We start from the raw sequence: 23,267 nt of genomic DNA, 5'->3' as shown, positions 1-23,267 counted from the left end.
CTGTCCCCATGTCACCATGTTACCAACTACTGAGAAACTTCAGGGCAAAGAAATGTCAAATAATATGGTTTTATTAATGAGGTTATAGCAGATAGACCTACAAAAATGACAGTGGGTTATATTTAGACACTAATATTGATTAACTCCACAATCAATGTAACAGGCTACTCAGATCTTTTGCTTAAAGGGATAGTTCACCCAAAAATGAAAGTTCAGTCAATATCTACTCACTCTCATGCTGACTGAAGGTCGGGTTTAGTGTTTTAGTCCACAAAACACTGCTGGAGTTTCACAGGAAATCAGCAGAAATCCAAACTGATATGAAAGACGTCATTCACTCCATTTTTTTAGCCTGAATTTGCATGATTGTTATGCCTGGTCCCAATACTCTTCTGTAAAGTGACCATTTGTGAATGCAGCCCACTCATTTACCAAATTAAGGATTTACAGAACTTGTTTTCCTAAATTTAAGAGCAGTGAATCTGTAATTAGTAAACTCACTGTTCTCTAAGAGCTTTGTAATGAAAGTTTTTCCCATGATGCCTGCATGGGAACAGTTCAGGCATTCAGATTTATTGAGAGAAATGGGTTTTTTTTTTATTTCACACATACCACACAGCCTCCAACATCACAGCAGTTTGATCAGTTATTGTGACATTGGATAAGTGAGCAGAGCTCCTGAGCAGCAGTGATTGGCGGATGGGGGAGGGAGCTAACGGAGCAGTCACTCCCATCCCAACAGTAGTCTGTCTGGACGAGAGGAGGACGGAGCCATTCATTCTTCTGTGGTCCCGGACAAAACGTGGAGGAGGATGAGGAAGACACTCTGAGAGAGGAAAAAAAAATAAGAAGAAGACAGGATCAACCCCGACAAACAAACCTGCGCAAACCACAAACAAGTCAGCAGAAGATCCGAAACTTTGCAGGATTTCAGAGGCGTCGCTTCAAAAAAAAATCGCACAGCCAGCAGTTACACGTAAGTAGAGCTGAGAGAGGAGAAAATCCTCTTTTTTTTTTTTTTAACTTCACTTCTTCTGCAGCAACAATAGACAGATTAACCGTCTGTGAGACAGGACTTTGTTGGAGACGCGCAGCCGCTCATTTTTTGGGACTTTCACTGAAGTCTTTTTTGCAGGTTTTGTAGAAGTATTTTCTCTCAGAGCTGTGAGGGGAAACTCGTGGCAGGAAAGCCGAGCAGACTGATGCTTTGCCAGGCAATGCAGCACAATATGACCCCAGTATGTGGTCCAGTCAGTGACACACATCTGTGAGGTTTTGCCATTAAATTCGTCCATGATTACATGTGTCTCTGCCATCTTAACTAAAACATTTAGCTGACTGGTTATACACATGCTGTATAACTAATTGGGTTTTTATATTGGATTTATGTCAATAATCCAAAAATCTTCATTTTACTATGATGTTGAGACAAGGAAAGTAGGAAAACTTCATATTATCTCAAAGTGTTTACTGAAATAATCTCTCAAATTTGTTGCTGATTAATTTTTATCAATTGTCTGATTGATTAATTGACTAAAGGTTGCAGCTCTGAGTAGTTGCAACCCTAGTTGTAAGCAAAATCCAATGTAAAATCCAGCTTCCTTTCTTTTATTCCCCCGTTTTGTTGGACTGAGTGCAGTTGTTACTTAGTAAAACAGAGGAGAAATGGATTTTAAGTCGGACTTGTGTCAAAAATCCAAAGTATTCAGTTTACCATGATGCTGAGACAATGGAAATGGTAGAATTTCACACATGAGAAGCTCAAACAACACAATGCTTGAATTATTTTCTCAGAAATTACACAGATCTATCAAAACATCTACAAAATCTAATCTATTTTGTTCTACTATGTGCACTGTTGCCCAGTGAAATAGAACAGAAATGGGTTTTTAAGCTGGACCTGTGTGAAAAATTCAAAAAGATTCAATATACTCTTATTTTGAGACAATGGAAAACAGTAAAAGTTCATATTTGAGAAGCTCAGTGTTTGGATTATTTGATCAAAAACTCAAAAATGACCTTAATCTATCAAAATATTTGGAAAATCCAATTTTTTTTTTTTAATTAATCTACTTTATTACAGCATGTGCATTGTTACCTAATGAAATTCTTTGAAATCTTTATTTAAGATGGAAAAGACAAATGTGAAACTGGTCAGAAAATAGTGGAAAGGTCCATCCTTATTGCTTCAAAGCTCAAGATAATGTTTGTAAAAGTCTTGTTTTGTTTGACTAACTGTCCAAAACACAAATATATTTGGTTTACTGTCAAATGCGTCAAAGAAAGTCAACTAATCCTCACTTTTGAGAGGCTAAAACTTGCGCTTAGTTTTGTAAACAACTCAAGTTTTCTCAGACAAATCAGTTAATGAACTAATCATCTCAGCTCTACATACAACCAGGTTTTATTTTCCATGAAAGCCCTTCGAAAAGCATCATTAACCCCAAACACCTGATCCTGGCAGCGGACATACACAAGGTCTAAGGTTGCTCTGCTTTTGTTAACTTCAAGAGAAAGTCTGTCAGTTGATTTTGACAAAGTGCGACACAGATTCTTGTCTTGTTTTCGTGTTGTGTTTCAGCAGTAAACCTGAGAACAGGTCCCACCTGTAAACCAGTGTTTGTGTATGAAAGAGAAAGGTGCTCCAGAGGGCAGAGACCTTTTTTATTTTTGAAATCTTTGGATCACAATGTAACCAAAGTGGGGAACACGGTCATGTATTTTGCGTAAAAAGAAAAAGCCCTACTTTGCTCTTTTCTCCCAACAAGCAGTGTTTTTTTTCCACGTGTGATGCTCTTTATTGCAGTGTTTTTAATAGTGTTCATGAGAGATGTAGTGTTTTTGTTCCAAACCTCAGTGACTGATTCATTGTGGTAGGAAAGTCTTTTTCCACGTGGAGTTTGCTCCCTCTGCTAATAGATTTACACTGTAGATTTTTTATAGTAAATAAAATATGCTAAGTCAGTAGTTTTCAAACTGGAGTCAGGGGACCAAGAGGGGTCATTGAGTGGGTGGTAGAGGGTCCCCAGAAAAAGCAGGAATAGATATTTTGACTTTTAGCACATTTTTGAAAGTTGCAGCCACAAGGGAAATGGGTAGGGCTGCACTAAACCAAAGAAAATCTTGGTCGGTTGAAATTCTACAACCAATCGATTTGTCGATAGGAAAAAAAACCTGCATGTTATCAATCAAATCATCCACAGCGCACTGAGTAACTCTGTGTGAAACCTAAATGGTGTCAATCAAAGTCACACAGTGTTGACAAGCAAATTAATTCTTGCAGTTTGTCTTTTTCACACATTACCTTCAAGGCATGTCCATCAAGTAAATTACATAGAACAAAAACACATACACACACACACAAGCATTACACACATACAATCAACAAGAGTCACAGCAGCTTTCACACACAAACAAAGCAACATAAAGAAACTATAACAGCATCGAACAACTACTGTTGTTTTTTTAGTTGGCTTCTAATGAGACTTAATGTTCAGTGTCTCCAAACTGTCACTCAGTATTACAACATTAGTCCAGCATCACATTAGCCTGTGGAAATAGCAACATTAGCGACATGCTAGTGCCAAATTCAACAAGATAACCTACGGTGTAAACACTAAAACAACATAAAACATGGCAGAACTTGCAGCTCTCCAGTTTGAAGTCGGGTCACAAACAGACGGTATTTATCCATCATTGAGCTTGAGCCCAATCCGGGGAAGTAAAATCCACACACGTTGTCATCAAAAATAAACTTTTTATCCTCCCAGCTCATCTGTCCTCTGAGGCTGGGGGCCGATGTAAACGATTTGTGCTGCTTCTCTTAACATTATTGTCGATTACTTTGGAACCAGTAGATGTTCAGTAAATCACTCAAAAATAAACAACATCAGGTCCCTCCAGTCTCCAACAATAATGGATTAAGAAGCATTTCTTAAAGTAGCACCAGTGACTGTCTGGCCAATGAGAATTTGGCTGGATGAGAGCGTAACGACCAACTGACCACACTGTATCAGCCCTAGAAATATAGTTGGCTGGTTTGATACTGAATTTTTTTTATACCTAATCACAGCACAGACTTTTCTATGGTGTTCCTCAAGGTTTTGGCATCTTAATATGGTATTTTGGATGGACTTTTGGCCATTCTTATCAATGCCTGAGTGTAAGTAATGGTTACATGTTGCACAAAATCTGTGCAATGAGTGGTATCAACCCAAAAACTGCTGCAACAAGAGCATGGGAATGGCCATCATGTTCTTCAGTTATAATCTCCTAAGTCCTGAGCGCCGTGTGTCAAGTTTTTCTTGTCATAAATTATCTGTAATAATCATTGTAGTTTCTTTAAGTGCCTAGTCCATCGATCAGCTCAGTTTAGAGTGTATAAGGACCCAGAACATTATGATTGTAGTATATGATGTTCATTCCCATGCTCTATGATGTTTCATAAGTTGTTGCAGCAGTTTTGGGGTTGATACCATTTCTTACATGGGTCTGGTGCAAAATTTAGCCATTTTTTATCACTTGAGAATTTACAAAAATGGCTAAAAATCCTTCCAAAATACCACACTAAGGTGCCAAAACCTTGAGGAACACGATAGAAAAAACATCCAATTGCAATGTGATTTGGTATGTTTTTTGTTTTTTACATTTTGGAGTTTCTTTTTTTAATTTTTAGGTTTGAAATGTGACACAAGTAAAAAAAAAATATATATATATTCCTCCTTTAATGGGGACCTCTTACAAGCCACTTAAGGACCCCAGTTTTAAAACCACTGCTGCATCTCAAATTAGTCTTTAGGTTCCCAGCTTTCAGATGATATATACCAGTTGTATTTGGCATATACTGTTGACCTACTATCTCCCCCTAAAGACCCGTCTTCCCCCCTTAAAAACGACAAAAATAAGTGTATAGTATGAGGGTCACAGTGGAAAAGGTTAACACAAAATCTCTGACATGAAAAAGTTTAGGAGCCTCTGTGCTGAGTGGCTGAAGTTCAGTGTATTGTTGTCACTTTATTACCAGCTGTGAAGTTGCAGCTGTGTGGTCTCGGCCACGGGTCTATATTCTGTAATTAGCTTGAGCCATTTCTTTGTAATTTCACTTTTTTTTTTTAAAAAGGCACGCAACTGAGCTTCAGATGTTTAATGACGCTTAGGTCATCACTCTGAATGAGTGACTAGCATTAAAGATGGCGGTTGGTTGGATCGGTCAGGGATTTGCCAGTGGTTTGAGCTTCTGTGCCAGTGCACGTGGTCCCTCAGGGCTCTGTGTTTGGCCCATTAAAAAAGCCCAGAGTTTATTCATTACGACCCTGCAGAAGGCTCCTTTCCTCCCACAAGAAAAGCAAAAATACATGCACTTCTCTCCCTCCTTGGCAGCCTGGCAGTGCAGATGCTTTGGAAAACTTCTTTTATGTTTTTTTGCTCTCTCCTTTCCTAAAGAGAATGGTAAACTTTCAAAGCATGGAAAAAATATCAGCAGGCAGCTCTGATGAAAATAATCATAAGTTGCAGCTCAAGTTGTGTGCAAAATCCAACTTTAAAAAAACACTTTCCTTTATTTTATTCAGTAATTTTGTTGTGCAGTGTACATTTTTACCCAGTGAGATAGAAGAGAAATTGATTAAATCAAAAAATATTCAATTATCTATGATGCTGAGACAAGGAAAACAGTAAAGGTTCTCCAAAGCTCAATATAATGTTAACAAAAGTCCTGTTTTGTCAGACCAGCAGTCCAAAACACAAATATATTTAGTTTTCTGTTAAATAAGACAAATAATTTCTGCAGCCTCCCTTTTGCATAGTGCAGATGATGCAGTTGGTGATGCTTTTCATGCATGTTACAAAAAATAAAACAAAAGTTTAGCTGCTAACCATTCATGCAGACCACATCATCTGCCTTTCGTGCTTCTTTTCAGCTTTGATGGCTGTGCTTTTGTCATTAATCCAGGATGCTGGCTTCAGTTTATGGGATTGGTCGGTATATTTCTTCTGGAATGAGCGCTATTTTCAGTGGAGGATTTTATCTACATCATCTCCACTCATTTGGATCCTAAATAAACACTTACTTTTATGCATCTGCCGATGGAAATCAGACCTGGGCACTATCAGTGTGTGCTTGTAACCGAAGCCGGGATCGTAGTGTCACCGTGACCGGAGTGTGAAATCCGCTAAATGAGCGGCTGCTCCTGTGTCAGAGGTTAAACCAGACGACTCCGGCCGGCTGCGACTAACATCTGGAATACAGTTTGCTAAAGAAAAGCTGGGCTGTGGATATCCTCCAGTGTAGATGGCCCCGATAACGAGGCTGGTTTATTTGCATCGTATTTCCTTAAACTACTGTAACTGTTGCACTTGTACATGCAGTTACAGCCTCCACTTTCCCAGCATCAACATCTGTCTTTGACAATCAGCCCTTTTTTTTTGGTCATTATTTCACCCACACAGTGTTCTTTTGGTTTTCAATGAGTGTGGTCAATAAAACTTTCAACAGGAGCATCCAGGAAGTGCTTTAATGAAACCAACACATCACAGAGGGTTTCTTTAATACGCCTCTTGTTACCCTAAAGATTGTTTATTTGGCTGTAAAATTGACGTAATGCGAGGAGGACAGTCTTAAAATTCAAGACAAATCCAAACTGGGTCACATTACGTTATAAGGTTTTCCATTCCAAGCTTCTAAGAGGAGTATTTCTGAGTGAATTAAAAGCAGCCTTGTGTCCGAGTTTGTTTCTGTTTTATAGAGCCGCTTCGGAGATGGTTCTGTTTCACCGGTGCTGGAAAAGTCTGTGTCACAGTCTGGACATACAGAGGAGGAGAAAGGACATCCAACAGGCTTTGTTCTTGGAGATTTTCCACCGCTGTCTGTTTTAGGACCATCACGTTTTGAAAAAATAAAGTTTGAACTAATTTGAACTATTGATAATTTGCTTGGATTAATTTGAAGCTATGAAGGCAGCCAAATCCTGCTAGAGATGTTCCAGTGCAGTTTTATTCTTCCTTAAACTGATTCTGATACCTGAACGTTGCATACAGCCAACACAGAGTACCGGACCCACACCAGTGCATTAAAAAATATATAGTAAGCTTATTTTTTAACTCAGGTTAAAATAGTTTAGTGTATGGGACACTGGTGGGAAGTAGAAACAAGGTTCCTTCTTCAGGGTTAATAAATCCTGTCACCATACTGATATCCAGACAACCCTATAAAATGTACTAAGCTACCAGTAATGCTGTGCTAATGCAATTATTTATTTATTTAATTAACTTTATCCTGTCCTGTCCCAGTCCCATGACAGAGCAAAAAAAAACAAAACATCCTGTCCCATCTCAATCCTGGAAGGATTTCTCCCTTCCGATCCTGTTCCCGTCAATCCACAGTCAAGTACCTGCAAAAAAACGGACCTATTGTTATTCTGATTCCCGCTCACATTGACCTTTTTTCCGGTCCTGTCCCAGTCCCAAGATCAATAGTGAAATTGACCCATCCAGTGGCAATGCCGAGGGATTCCTGAAAACTGTCAGCCTCAGCATAGGGTCTGCATTGAACAAGTTATGTCATGTAGACCCTAGAAGACCCTCATGCACTTGGAGTCAGAGGAGGTATTATTTCAGTGTTTGGGGTAGGTAGCAGCCTTTATGAAGTAATGAATTTATCAAACATACTTATGTGACAGATATTACGTCAGTTGGAAAATTATAATGTCGGTTTTGGAAACTTTTCGATGAAATACTAAACCCTGAGCCTAATTTACAGCCTCTCTTCTTCACTTGGGTGCGAATCATTGTTGGATCAACCTTTTTGATTTTTTTCATGGCACCTGCGTTGAGCACAGTGTCTTTTTTTCAGTTTTACAACCTGTCAGAGAGCAAAACAAGAGCTCAGACCGTGTCACGTCCATGTGAAATGTGACAAAGTCCAGCAGCCTTTTCTTGATGACCTCTCTCATGTGTCCTCCTGTGCTGTTGTTGTGCTGAAACAACTGCTTTAACTCGACTGTCCATAGCTTGACGAAACTCTTTTCAGTCTCTGCGTGTTTCCCCCTCCATGCTACGCTGTGGGGCAGTCATGCACACTGATTAGATTAGGCGGCGTGGAGCTAATCACCCATCTCTTCGCCCCCCTGGTCACTCTTTTTTTCTCTTGCTCTCCCTATCCTCAGGGCCCCCCTGTGGCTCCTGCGGTTGAGCCTCTCCTGGGGGTACATCTGCCTCCAGCAGCTCTACAGCCTGCTGTTTACTGGAATACCAGCAGGGTGGGGTCCTCACAATAACAATGCCCCCACCCTACACTTGTCCTCTCTGTCTATTGAAGTCTGACTGTGGGCTTGTGTGGAACGTAGAGAGAAAAGAGACATCCAAAGAAGTGAATGACTTGTGGAGGGCAGTCGGGAGGTGGGGGGGGGGGGGCAGACCCTCCTGTCGGGTGAAATGAGGAGAAAGAATCTGCAGTGGGTTTTGTTCCTTTGTGGTGAGCGGGGGGTCAGTCTCAGGGGAATGCACGGCAGACGGACGGTGGGTTTGCAGCTGCATGGCCTCCAGCACTTTATCTGGTCCCTGAGCAGCTGCAGGCTCATTAAACTTCAACATTCACTTCAGTTTATGTCTCTTAGTCTGCGTTTTCTTCCTGTATCCTGTCCTTTATTTTTACTGGTTCATGTTGTATCAGACATGTTTGAATATTGATTAAGTTGGAACCGGAGTCACTCAGTGCATCGGTCTCACAGCTGTATGCTAATGATGAAAGGTTATGACCTGCCACAATAGGCAGCCTGTGTGTAACGTGTGATAAGGCGGTATCATATGCTTAGCTTGGCTTAGGTCATGGAAAAGGCTTTTAAGCCGTATGAACCAGATTACACGAGATTGTACATTGTGTTTGTGTCACCGCTGAAAGTCATAATGTGCTTTCATGCTCCAGTTGGTTCCCAGTTTGTATTAGAGAAAGAAAACAATGACTACAAAGAAACAGAGTCTATGAATTTACTACCTATTCAAACAAAGGCTGCAACTAATTTATTTAATCAAATTGTTTATTTTTTTATCAGCTAAATAAATAGTGTGATATTTTGGGTGATTGTTTACATTATTGATAAATCTGCCAATTACTTTCCCAATTAGTCGGGTAGTGTTTAAAATGTCAAAAAGTTTTGAAAAATGTTCATTATAATTTCCTGGAGCCCCAAGTGATGTTTTGTTTACTGTCTTAAATGACCAAAAGAAAACCAAATCTTTACTTTTAAGAAGCAGGAGCAAGGTCTTATGGCAACATGAGATTGCCAGTGGGTGGCTAACAACAGTAACAACTGTTTTCAAGATGGAAAAGAAATGTGGTTCTGGATTTATTTTACCACATCTCCAACAAAAGATGCTGTAGTTTAAGGCTGGATCACAAAGCCTCTGAAAGAGATACAATCACACACCAGTTGAAAATGTACACCACTAACGTTAGCATTAGTGGAAAGTTAGCCTTTCCTGCTATCAGCAGCTGGGAAATAACAGATGAGACTTTTCTTTGTCTTGAGAAGCTGCAGTGTTTAGTAGATCAGCTAATCAACTGTCTAATTGTTGAAGCTCTAATTTTGGCAAATATGCTTGATTTTGCCAAAGGACAATTTTAGACTATTCACGTCTGTGTGCTATTCATGAAGCTAGAGTCAGCAGGTGGTAAGGTCATCTTAACAGCTGGGGAAAAATACTTAAACCTCAACAATTAATATGTTGTATCTTGTTTTTTGAATCCACAAAGTAAAAACAAAGTTATGTATTGAATTACTTGCCCCTATAGGTACCAGATGTGTTTGGCCTGCCACATCTGCTTGGGGTCCTGCATTTACAGATGATGGATGTGATACATATGTACGTTGGAAAGTATGGAGTGGATAAACAAATAAACAAACAGAATGTGACACAAAGCTTGTGAAATTGAAGCATTGTAAAGTTAATTTAAAATCCATGAACAACTGATTTTGTGAAAGACAGTATTCTTTAAAATTAGACAGCTAACATTAGCTAGCTAACTAGCTAGTTAGCTAGTTAACTTGGGTCAGCTAGTTAGCTAGTTAACTTGCTAACATTAGCTCACAAACTAAGACCACGGAGAATTTTTGATCAAATATAAAAAAATAACATTCAAATTTTAATTTTCTTAATATGTCTTAATATGACCATGCATTCCATTTGAATGCTAAGCTAAGCTAACAGCCTGCTGGCTCTTGCTTCATATTTAGCACACAGGCATGAGAGTGGTATCAATCTTTGGATAGCTTGTTTTGTCCAACAGGCAGCCAAAAACCAAATGCTGTAAAATAAACAGTTCTCACATTTAAGAAGACTGTGTTTAGAATAGGTTTGAGTTTTCCACTGTGTATGACAAAAACAGACGTGTGTCTATATTTCTTTCATCTTGTGTTTGCTTGTCTAAAATCAAACAACTGACCAACCGTCCTTTTACTGAGAAATCCTCCAGCCCATCTGAGCACATGTTGCTCACAACCAGAGGTCCGATTCTCTGTGTTTGGGTCCACCAGCACCATGGAAACTTATTTTGGTTTGGACTGGCATGCCGTCACCGGTCATTATCACCACTGTACCCTGGTAGCCAGAGCGCAGCAGCAGGACCAACGGTTATAACGCTCCCTCTGTCTTTCTCAGCATCATATCTTGGCAGACCTAGTTTTAATAGAGGTGACTCATGCTAAACGTAAGCCAGGTCACTGGGTTGACCTAATCCTGCTCACATTACTAACTGTATTCACAGTCGTTGACCGTTTGCCCCCCTTTTTAATGGCTGCTTTGTCTGTCAGGCGATCCCTTCTCCTATTATGCAGTTTATAAAGATGATGGGGATTCACTACATGAATTTCTTAGTTGTCTTTGAGAAAATGGGTCCTTGATTTCAGACAAGAGGTAGACAAAAGCAGGTTTTTCATTTCTAGCTGGGAAACAGTCCTTTTCAGGTGAAATGAGAGCTATTGGCAAGATAGAATCAGTTTTGCTAGCTAGCTAATTTAGCTAATGTCAGCTCTGTTAGCTAACATTTTGCTTCTAGCTGAATCATTTTAAAACGAGAATGTTGCAAAATCTTAAAATCTTAAAATATACACTTTGTGGCTACTTATATGATGGTATGCTAAGAGACTGAGGTTAAAGTCCCATGCAAAAGTTAGCATCCTCACTAGCTGATTGACGTAAAAGACATGGAGGTTTAAAAAAAGAAACAGTATTTCTCTTGTATTGCAGCATAGAGCTAGTTAGTCCTAGTAATATGATAAAGAAAAATGTAAGATCAGACTTGCTTTGTTAACGTTTTTCGCTACTTAGCTTACATATTTGTTCAGATAATAAATCAACATGCTTTCACTTTGTTGTAGGAGAAAAGGTTTTCAAATTGAGGATACTGGCTAATGTAACGCTATCTTACATATTAAGTTTTAAGCGAACTTTCACAAATAAAATAAAGGGCAGAGCAGACTGACTTCTAATGTTAGCTTATTAATGCCTCTTCCTCTCCATGTACATTAACATTAGTTTTCCACACAGTGAGGAAACCACACAGTGAATGTTCTAGTCATGAACAGGGATTTCTTTAACGTAACCTTTAACCCCACATGTCAGTTAGTGAATGAATATTTGGCGTATTGTTAACCAGGTGCACAATATGACCGTAGATGTGATCTAAAAGGTTTAAAAAGTCGCTGTTTGGGGAAAGGGTTTAACTAAAACTTGCGGGGGTTTATAGTGTAAAGCATTTTTGTAAGATTTGGTGTAAAACCACTGAATGTCTCCATCAGTCTTTACTTTGTGACTTAGTTCGCCTGGTCACTGAGCAGAGGTCTGCCTAATGATCTGTGCAGCTGTGTATTGATTTGTAGTGTGAGGACTCCTCCAGGTGAGGGTGACTGCTCCAAAAGACTGGTACGGGATAATGTTACAGCACCTGTGGGACCACACAGGCACACACACCAGCTTCAGTACAAAAATGAGCTTGTTTAAAAATATTTTTTTTTTCCATTGTTTCATGGGTAAACTAACATTATACCACAAAAAAAAACCACAGCATGCTTGATTCTTGGCTATGACTTAAGACAAAATCAAAACCCCCCAAAGCTCTGTCCATTATACCAAGCTGATATGAAAAAGCTTAATTGAATTTAACTGGAATTTGCCAGTCTAGTTTTCCCAGCCACAGGCTCGTCAACAGATGCATCCTGTTTGATACGATCTCAGGTACGATCAGCAGCAACATGACTCCAGTTAAATAAACACTGACACAGTTTTAGCTTCAGCACAGAGTCAATTCACCTCTCCGCTGTCTACATTAAATGAATTTTGCCAGAAAAGCATCTTTGAAATAACAAGTTTTTATATTTTAAACTCAGACTACTTGATTGACCTTTGCTTTGACCTGTTAATCACAGATGTGAGACATAACAGAATACTTTACTTCTGCACTTAAGTCAAGTTTCAGGCACTGTACTTAATTATTTTTCTTACTTTACTAAATGTATGCGTTTTCTGCTCCTTACATTTTCAAAAATACAACATAAAAACTGATTTCAACCTAAGTATATGGGACAGTAATGCAGAAAAGATGATTTCTTGATGTATCGATCCATATTGTTTTGATCCATATCATATCAAGCATGACAGAGGTAACAAGAGGAAAGTAACATACAACAAGAAAGACGTAATGTGAAAACTATGTAACAAGATAAAAAAGACATAACAGGACGAAAAAGACGTAACTTAAATTAAAGCCGTTAAAAGACCTAATAACGAAATACTATGTAATGAGACAAAAAAGCGAAGTTGAGAAATATGGAACAAGACAAAACGATGTTAAAGACTAACTAGATGAAAAAGATGTAATAAGATGACCTAACGACCTAAAAATGACATAAAACAACGTAAAAGATGTAACAAAACAAAAAAAAGATGTAACTTGACAAAAATCAATATAAAAGACATAACATGATGAAAAACACAAAGGATGTGCAAACACTAAAAACTATGTAAAATACGTAACAAGACAAAGACAACGTATTAAGACGAAACAGACATAACAAGATAAAACAGACAGAGGGAGACTCGACTGAGGAGAAAAGGTGAGGTTCACTTAGGTTTGCACATAAACAGCTGGTAGAAATGCCCCTCAGATAACAACTTTTTACTTTTTACTGAGTTCATTTCAGAGCCTGGACTTCTTCACTTTTCCGTGAGTAAAGAAGTTGAATCAGTTGGCGTAGTGCTTTTTTACACAAGTATCCGTTCTTTCACTTGAGTACAGATTGTGTGTACTTCTGCCACCTCTGATAAACCACGCATACTTGCTTTGGAAAGAAGAAAAAAAAAAAGAATGCAGGGAATGAGGCATTTCTTTGTTTGCTGTTGTCATTTGGGGCAGCCCTCGGCAGCTAAGTGGTATTTGCCATCTGAAGAGAGCAGAGATTACGCTGTCCCTCGCTGCGTGGAGAGGAAGAGTAAACACAGGCACAAGAAAAGTGAATCATAGAGAGGAGTAATAATAGTGTAGGGAGACAGAGAGCGGGCATGAAGGAAAACAAGTTACAGAAAGAAGAGATTAAAAGGAAGACGGCAAAGAAAGTAAGAGACAGAGAAGGTAAGTCTTTTGTTTCACAATTAACTGGAGCGTCCCAGGGTCAGACATCTGTGATCCATCTCCCAGGGGCAGGCGGCCGTCTGGAGCTGCCTTTGTACCCTTTCTCCCCCTCCTCCTCCTCCTCCTCCTCCTCCTCCTCCTTCTTCTTCTTCCATCCCTCCTCCAGCATCGTGACTTCCCTTTGACAACCCCATTGCCCCAGAGATCACTCACTCTGAGGGGTACCACTTTTTTAATAGCTGCCTCTGACCTACATCCATTATTCTGTCCATCTGTACACAATTTGCATCGTGCAGTCAACATGAGATCATAAGGGTTTGAAAGCGCTATTTTCCCCCTCGGATTTCCCTTCTTACCACATTGTTGCATGGTTGGTGTTGCATATTAGTGTGTTTGGGAAAAATTGAGGTTTTCCAAAATGCAGACACATGACAGCAATGTGAGAAGCCTTTTACAAACTAGGGCTAAAGAATTAATCGAAATTTTCAAAGTTGCAATATGGTCTACTGTAACTTTGAAATCGCAGGAGGTGCAATATTTGATAAAACCCAAATCTGTAAAATGATGGTGGTGCTGCAGAGATGTGCTGGTCTACACATCAGATTCAGATACAGACTTCTTTGTAGGGCTGCAACTAAGGATCATTTTCATTATCATTTAATGTGTCAATCATTTTTTATGATTAATCGATTAACTGTTTGGTCCATAAAATGTCAGAAAATGTTGATCACTGTTTCCCAAAGTCCAAGATGACGTCCTAAAATGTCTTGTTTTGTCCACAACTCAAAGATATTCAGGTTACTGTCAGAGAGGAGTAAAGAAAACAGAAAATATTCACAACTGAGGAGCTGAAATCAGAGGATTTGGACAATTGTCTTAAAAAACAAACAAACTGATTAATTGAACTTAACAAAATAGCTGACAAGAAATTTAATAGCTGACGACTAATGGATTAATCAACAAATCATTTCAGTTCTACATTGTTTGGTGCAGATCACCCTAAAAAACCTCACAACGTCGACACTCTTGTGCTAAAGGGATGGTTCACCCAGATGACACAAAACCCCCTGAAAAACAAACAAAAATGTTCTCTTTCTTAATCCAGTCCTGTCACATAACTCCTTGTAGATGGTTTTCATTGGAACTACTTCCCACTGAAGAAATTATCCCCATGGAAACTGTTGACAGTGTGCTCTGTGGACAATCCAGAGCAACAAGGATACTGTTTTTAGAAAGAGCTGTTGCTGTTTAATTTTTCACTTTTCAGTGCTGAGAGCACCCCAAAAGATATTCCAATCATGTCAAGGAGTATTTGGGCCACATTAAAGATTGTTTTTACTTTGTATGTTGAGAATAGTTGATAAATGTCAAGAATAAAGTAAAACTTTCAGCATTAATGCTCAGCATAAGAAAAGAAATCATAGAAGAAAGATTTTTGTTTTTATTTTGAATTATGACAAAGTCAGAATGTCGAGAATGAAGTTGAAGTACCATGTTAAGAACAAAGTTGAAATGGTATTTCAACTTTTTTTTTCCTATGCCTGACATAAATATGGAGAGTTACATTTTATTATTGACATTTCAGGTTTATTCTCAAAATGCAAATAAATCTTCTTTGTCTAATTTTTTTCCCCTTATGCCCGGTACTCATACTCTTCCATATGTATCCTTTGTGACAAGTTAAGAGACATGTAAGACATAAAAACCCAAAACAAAACAAAAAACAAGGTATCAAACAAAAAATACATAACAAGACAAAAATCAAAGTAAAAGATATAACAATATGAAAAATACACAAAGTGTAAAACAACGTTAAAGACATGAAAAACAAAATGAAAATGACAACTAGACAAAATATGTATAAATATGTGACCTAAATATGTAACAAGACAAAAAAAACAGGATGCAAGAGACACAACAACACTAAAACCTATGTAAAAGACGTAGCAAGATGTAAAGGACATAAGACAAATAAGATGAAAAACTAAAACTAAAATGATATTTCGACTTTATTTCTTATGCCTGACACGAATACTGAAAGTTCAGCTCTGTTCTCCACATTTTGGGTTTATTCTCAAAATGCAAATAAATCTTCCTTATCTCGTTCTTCCCCTCAAACCTGGTGCTCATACGCTTTCTTGTGTCCTCTGAAAGTCCCATGTGTGGACTGAAAACTGTCAACACCTTAACAGCATTTTAAGTGTACCTACTTCAGTGTCGACATAGCTCCGTTCAGGCAGTTTAATGGCAGTCATGCACTTCCCTGATCATGTAAACACTCAGGCGATCTTATCTTAGCTCCTCTCAGGATGGTTAGGCACATTAAAGAAGCTGTTACAGCCTTGTTATCGAGCCATTAGATTCCTGGAGGCCAACAGTCTGTGACACTGAGTGGGAATCTTTATCACTGCAGGTTCACAGGTTCAGAGACCAGACAGCAGAGATGATGCCTCTCTGTCTTTTAGACATGATAACACAATTTGGAGAACATTAGCGAGGCGGCAGCACATATATATAACCCTGAAAGGAGGTGATTGAATGTGTGTGTGTGTGTGTGTGTGTGTGAGAGAGAGAGAGAGAGCTCACGTGAAACCCCTTTGCTCATTATGTCTGTCATCATGTCTGGTAGAGACTTGGCTCTCATCCAGTCCAGAGAAATTACCCTCCTATGCACATTATAGAGCTCTTAATACACCTGTCTCTCATCATACAAGGAGACGTCAAAGATGACTTCATCACATCTGAACGAAGTAGACCAACAATTTAAAGTTAGTCTCTGTTCAGTAAAGCCAAGTTTATTTATGTAAACCTAAATTAAACAGTTTAATCAATACGGAGATACTAGCTTACACAAATTAAAATGTGACTGTTCTTGGGACCTAGTAAGTATTAAAGGGTGAAATGCTCTGTATTCCTTAACAAAAATTTGCATTGTTTGTTTGCTAGCTAAAAAGTAGAAGTTATACTGTTCACTAACTAGCTCAAAAGTAGAAAAAAGAAGTAATATTGTTTGCCAGTTAGCTAAAAAAAGACAACTCTTTAGCTTTTCTTGCTGGCTAAAAAGTAGAGAAAAGAAGCAATGTTGTTTGCTAGTTAGCTGAAAAGTAGAAAAAATAGGTAATATTGTTTGCTAGCTGATTAAAAGGTAGAAAAATGAAGCAATATTGTTTGTTAGCTAGGTAAAAACTAGAACAAATAAGTAATATTGTTTACTAGCTAACTAAAAAAGAAAAAAAACTTAATATTTTTAGCTACAAAAAGATGACATTGTTTGCAGACTAGCTAAACATTTAGCTAGCCTAACTAGCCAACTCATGATGGCTCAGCAGAAGATTATTTTGCTCAGTCCATCTCAAAAAGGCAGCAATTTTAAAAGTTAAAGATTAATAGTGAATTTAAATTGGAGTTAGAGTTAAAATTAAGCTGACGTTTAAAGAGGGGTTAAAATTCAATAATGTACGTAATTTAAAGTTAAACATGATTTAATCAGGTTTCAAAAGTAATCCTTGTTGGTGCAACCTCGCCCAACAGTCAGTTAAAAGTCTGTACTTTTTATCTATTTTTTCTCTTTGATTTTTTATGTTGTTTTTTTCCTGAAAAGAACTTTTCTAATTATAAACCGGCCTCGCTGAATGATGCTGCTGCAGCCATCTGCTATGTTTAACGTTAAGCTAACAGACTAATCACTGCAAGGTGATGTCATCTCTGTGTGCGGTCTGTGGTTTACAGGCGAGACACACACACATACATGCATGCATGTAGGCACACACACACACACACACACAAGAGGAAATTGGATAGAGTGTGGATAATCATTGCATTAGTGCAGAGTGTGCAATCAGCGTGCGCCTGAGGGAGTAAAACACACCTTGTGTTTTTACTTTACAGGACAAGTCCTTTTGTAATGGCTTGTGCTGCAGTGTTAAGTGTTATTTGTGGAAGTGGAAAGGGGTGTGTGCTTGTGTCAAAGGGAATTAGGGGCTAACTGAGCAGATAGAACCGGACGTTAGCGGTGTGATGTCATTGAAAGGGGACATAATGTCATTGAGGATAAATTTCTATGTGCAGATAATCATTTTAAAGACCAATTCAGGGGCAAAATCTTGTTTTTCTATATCTTTGAATTTATTGCTGAAAAATAAATTGACAGCATGCACATAAATTTGCCAAACCCCTCTCCAGAACATTGTTACCGTTAGCATGTCTGGCTAACTAGCTTGCTACCTAGCAGCAAGCAGTAACCGAGCATCACTTCTAAGGCCTGTCTTTTATCATACAGAGAGACCTCCATTATGACTTCACTGTATCTGAACAAAGGAAACATAAGTTGGCTTGTGCTGCAGTGTTAAGTGTTATTTGTGGAAGTGGAAAGGGGTGTGCGTTTGTGTCAAAGAGAATTGGGGGCTAACTGACGGACACGACGTCACTGGGGGATTGCTTTTTATGTGCAGGTAATCATTTTAAAGAACACATCAGTAGTAATATCTCTGTTTCTCTGTGTCTTTTGAATTTATTGCTGGAAAGTTAATTGACAGCCTTACCTTTAACTTACATGCCTGTCTTTTCTCATATAGAGAGATCTCAAAGAAATAATAAAACATTCAGTTGGTTCATTGAATCATACATGTATGATGTTTGCACAGGGGGCAGCTATGATTGGTGAAAGTGCAGCAAGCTGTGATGATTGGTCAAGTTTGGGAAAAAGTTGCATTGAGTGTACAAAATTGCAGGGTTGTGCAGAATTCACAGGGATCGGTTGAATTTGCATTAATTGTTACGGTCACAACTTCCTGGAGGGACTGAACAGTAGAGTGAACACAGGTGTTACCAATGATGCTAATGAAGGGCGCTTTCCACAGAGGTCAGAGTCAGGGCGCTGCTGTTGTGCATGTTGGCTCATTGGAAAAGCTCTCCTACACTAAATAGGATGGGGCCATAATTAGGATCACTGTTGAATGCGTATACTCTATTTTATGTCAATATGGCTGCCATGAAAAAGGTCTATCTACAGCTTAAATCAATTACAATCATTACATCAGCTGGGAGAGTCCCAAGTTTCTATGTTAAGTAATATTGGCGATAAGAAAGTTTAAAGAAAGAATTAAAATGTGAATACAGAATGGAGGGAAAACCCCTCCAGAACCCTCGCCTCCCCCTTCTCCAACTCTACTGGACATAAATTATCTTTATGGGACCGATCGTGGCTGTGAAGCAGCATTGTTTCTGTGTCTCATTCGCCATCAACAGGCCGAATTTACACCCAGACCCAAAGCGGAAGCTGCACAGGCACCAGAAACCCGACGGTTTTTCCTCTTCTCTTTGAAGAGCTCCTGGCAGGGCTTTCAAAGCTCCTCTGTCTCCGCGCTGGCTCCTAAAATAATGTGTGGTAAATGTAATACAGCTGCCCAGCTGAGCAGGAACAGACAATGCTTATTATTCTCAGAACAATAATTGCTTTTATTTTTTGCTTTTTATGTCTCACCGTTCTTTTTGCACGTTCCATGCATTTCAGTATCATTATTAAATGCCACTTGTTTTTAATTTAACAAGACTGAAAAATATTGTCCCACATGTATGATATTGAATCCACTGTGCTGCCACTGAGCGGTTTCTGTGGTGCTGATGCAGCAACAGTTTCTTAGTCCTATAAAAATGTTCCAGTGACACAGACAAAACACACACTCACACACACACTGGCTGCTGAGCACAATGATGAGGTCATTGTTGGTCACGTCTGTTTTGTATTGTACGAACAGACAGCAGCTGTAATGCCCATTCGGTTCCAGTCTTAAGATACGGAGCTTATATAACCCAGTTTACTCTTACAATATGTATTGTGTTTCTGTAAACCCCAGAAACAGATGTTCCCACGTGGTTAACAACTGTAAATCCAGTTTTTACAGTTCACACACACTTAAAACAAACACGTTGCATTTGACCTTTCGGATCAGACAGGTGAGGTGCAGCTCTCTGTCACAGGTGGCAAAAGTACACTCATTCTTTACTCAAGTAGAAATACAGATGCTTGTGTAAAAGTGAAAAAGTACAGGCTCTGACGTGTACTCAAAGTATAATAGTAAAAAGTCGCCATCTGAAGGACATTTCTTCCAGCTGTTTCTGCACAAGTCTAAGTGAACATCACCTTTTGTCCACGGTTGAGTCTCCCTGTTGTGTCCGTCATGTGTGATATGCACTGATGGATGTTTTATTGTCTCATCCATTTAGTTTGAAATGGGTGGGTTTGACCTAATACTTGTTTAAAAATAGTTAACCAGTGCAATGGATTGGAGACACTTTGCTGTCCGCCATTTTTATGCTGATGGCAACTGGACCCTCTTTGCTCCAGCATGTAAAAAGAAACATTCAAACTGTAAAACTAAACCAAGATATCCACGTTGTGCAATGATACCCAATGTTACACTGGCTAAACATAACCAGATAAGTAATTTTTACTGTATGTGAATTTGTCCCAAACTGTTCAGTAACAACCTGTCCTGTGGAGCACGTTAATCACATGCACAGAACAGAAAGTATACAGTACTAGTTTTATCAGGCAAGCTGAAGTTTGGGCAGTGCACCAGTTGTTGCTTTAGCATGCTAGGCGGCTAGGCTCGTCAAATTCATGTTAGAAAGGCTGTGAGCAATGATGCAAAACAGAAATTTCCTCCAAATGCATTAAAACTAAAGTAACAAGCCTGTTTTGAAAATGTAAGGAGTAAAGAGTGCAGATGCGTGTGTTAAAATGTAGGGAGTAAAAGTAAAAAGTTGTCATAAAAATAAATAGTCGGGTCAAGTACCTGAAAACTTTACTTAAGTACAATAACAGTAGGCTATTTGTTACTTCCCACGTCTGCTCTGAGTTAGAAAAAAAAATCTGTTTTTGTGCCTGCTATCTGTCTGTATTTGCAAGGCTTCAGCCCTCTTTAAATATTTATTCATGCCTCCTTCAGCGATTGCTCCAGATTGCTTGTTGAACACTCTGCATGAACAGTGCATTACAGTGATTAGTGCTGCAGAGTCGATGGAGCCGGGCACCGGCTGCTTCCTAACACCTGTGTTGTGTATGTTAGCCTGAGGGATGGGGCTCCTGAGCTGGATGTTTTAATGAGAATGCTCTCTGCTCAGCCTCACATGCCTCTCATTACTGCCCAGAGAGTGAAGAGGAGAAAAGAGGATTTGAGGAATGAATGTTAAACAGATGCAGACGGCAAATGGAGGATGCATCTGAGTCGTCTTCTCTTCCCCTGCTGCCAGATACAATATTAGTGTTTGATGTGTCAGAGCTCTTTATAGACTCAACCTTTAATTTAGTTTAGACAGAATCCACAGTTTGCCAAACCTTGGCCCCTGCGTGTGCAGCTACTGAAACACTTAAAGGAACAGTTTGACATTTTGGGAAAGTACTTTAAATTAGTTTCTTGCTTACATCAGAAGACCAGTATCCTCACATTTGTCTGCTACACATGAAGCTGTAAGCATCTTTGAGTATTTTGAAAAGCGCTATATAAGTATAATGAATTATTATTATTATTATTATTATTATTATTATTATTATTATTATTATTATTATCATCATTATTAAATTATTTTTTAAAAAGTCATATTGTGATTATGTTGGCTGCAAATTGAAAATGCGGTATGCAATAATTTTGACATTGCAGCTTTCATTTTTACTTAAAAAAAATGAATCAAGGGCATCTCTGCAGCGTTCTCATTTCCCCCCTGCTTCAAATCTTTATTGCTAAGCGATGCTAACCATCTGTTGGCTCTAGCTTCATATTTAAACACAAAGTACAAAGTCAATTCTATTAAATCTCACTTATTATACCTTTAAGAGACAGATATGACAGTGGCATCAATCTTCTCATTTACCTCTCTGCAAGAAAACGAACAAGTGCAGATCCCAAATGTTAAATAACTCCTTTAAATGTTACCAACCCACATGCTTCCCTTCCATCCAGCTCCCCTGTTCCCAAAGGCCTTAAATACTCTAAGAAAGACCCTTTTGTGGCGGGCCTGGCTGCAGTGAACATGCCTCCAGACATCCCCCAGTCCCCACATAATAACCTGCCCCCAGCTGTGGAGGGGTTCAACAGCTCAGCTCCAAACACCAGCATCTAACGCCGCCTCAACTAACAGCTCTTCCCAAGTTTAGTGCACGTAGGGGCTGGATTGTAACGCTTAGGGAAAATCCCTTCAATTTGTGTATCCACTTCTGTAATTGGAAAATTCCCAGCAAGACTTCGCACTGCTGAGGACAAAACTGAGAACGCACTGTGCTATGATTGTGTTATTCTTCATTCACAACTCACAGCTATGTTGTTCCTGCCCTTATCTCTGTTTTTCGGAATTTCATGGAACTTATCTGTAAAATTGAGGTTCTTGTTTTCATCCTCTTTCATCAGATCACAGCGTGGGAAAAAGACGAGAGTCAGGTGTGTAAACTGGTTGCGATAAGATGTCACCTGTAACCGCTGCACCATCATTTTGACGTCATACAAGGTGACTTGCAAATCACAAAAAGTCTCACATTTTACTTTATCCTCCCAAAATGCAAAAGTATGAACATTTTATTCCACGAAAGAGCATTGATTTAAAGGCCTGCTGTATGGTTGGTATGCTGTTTATTAGTCCAGTGATCCATGTGAAGCTTCTGTGGGGATTGTGTATTATTTCAATCTTATTCCAGGGTTTTTGGGGCAACATGCTGCTTGTTTTTCCTCTGTTCATAAACCTGATGCCAGTGTTGATTATACCTTATTTGATTATGTTATATTTCCTTATCAGAGTATCACTTTGCACAAAAACAAAGTATACAGTTGGTGTTTCGCCCACACCTGCTGCTGTGGGGCAGGTCAGGTTCAGACTGACGTCAGTGTTTGGGTTGTGGGTGTTTCAGGCACACAGGCGTTGGGAGAAGTGACTTGTTAATGTGTGTGTAGGGACAGGGTTTGGTAGCATTTTATCGAATTCTTCAAAATCCTCTCTACTGGGCTGAAAAGTGTGCAGGCTTTCACTAAATATTTGTCACCGCTCAGTTTTCCTTTTGCTTTGAGGGAACATGCTGTTTGCTCTTTACAGCTGCAGAAAGCTGAAATAAAAACAACACAGTGGAAATAATATTAATTCTACTTTTCATTCAGCAAATCACCAATAAAATCACTGATTTTTCTGCATGCGTCGTGCACTCGTCCTGCACAATTTATCGCAATTGCAATAAATAGTTCTGGTTCTGCCATTTGAATATTGCACTTGGTCATATAGCGATGTTATTGTGATTGTGATTACTTGTGCAGTTCTGCTCTGTTACCAACTTGGAACTGAATCCAAAATGGAGCCAGTTATCAGACCTCGTCCATAAATGAAGCACTGCTTTTGAAAAAGTTGGAAGCGTCCCCTGAGGCCTCTCTCATGATCACTCACAGGAGTCCACTGATAGATTAAGCGCATTGTCAGTCAAAGGTTGTCAAAGACACAGTGTCCTTCACTGTCACATGTCATCTGCACAAACTCCACATTCAGCTTCCTGTCGAGATATACCTATTTATGCTGTCACCATCTAATCTGTTCCATTTATCCCACTGATTTTGTGCAGTGTTAGTGGAAATCTCTGCAACCCTGTAGAGTAGAATATTGACCTGACTGT

The 23,267-nt window shown here is 39.0% G+C and overlaps 1 protein-coding gene across 3 annotated transcripts in view; it reads left to right on the top strand.

Moving 5' to 3' along the window:
- Positions 1-741: 741 nt before the first annotated feature.
- lhfpl2a (LHFPL tetraspan subfamily member 2a) overlaps positions 742-23,267 on the top strand; it is a 55,845-nt gene continuing 33,319 nt past the window's right edge. For all 3 annotated transcript variants that reach the window (XM_084746348.1, XM_084746346.1, XM_084746345.1), the window contains exon 1: positions 742-976. The gene's annotated coding sequence lies outside the window, so the exon portion shown is untranslated. The remainder of the gene's footprint in view (positions 977-23,267) is intronic.

The sequence above is a fragment of the Lutjanus erythropterus genome, chromosome 20 (assembly GCF_056507025.1).
Source record: "Lutjanus erythropterus isolate fLutEry1 chromosome 20, fLutEry1.hap2, whole genome shotgun sequence".
Lineage (NCBI taxonomy): Eukaryota > Metazoa > Chordata > Actinopteri > Lutjaniformes > Lutjanidae > Lutjanus > Lutjanus erythropterus.
Note: the sequence above shows the minus strand (reverse complement) of the source record. Positions and strands in the feature narration are given on the sequence as shown.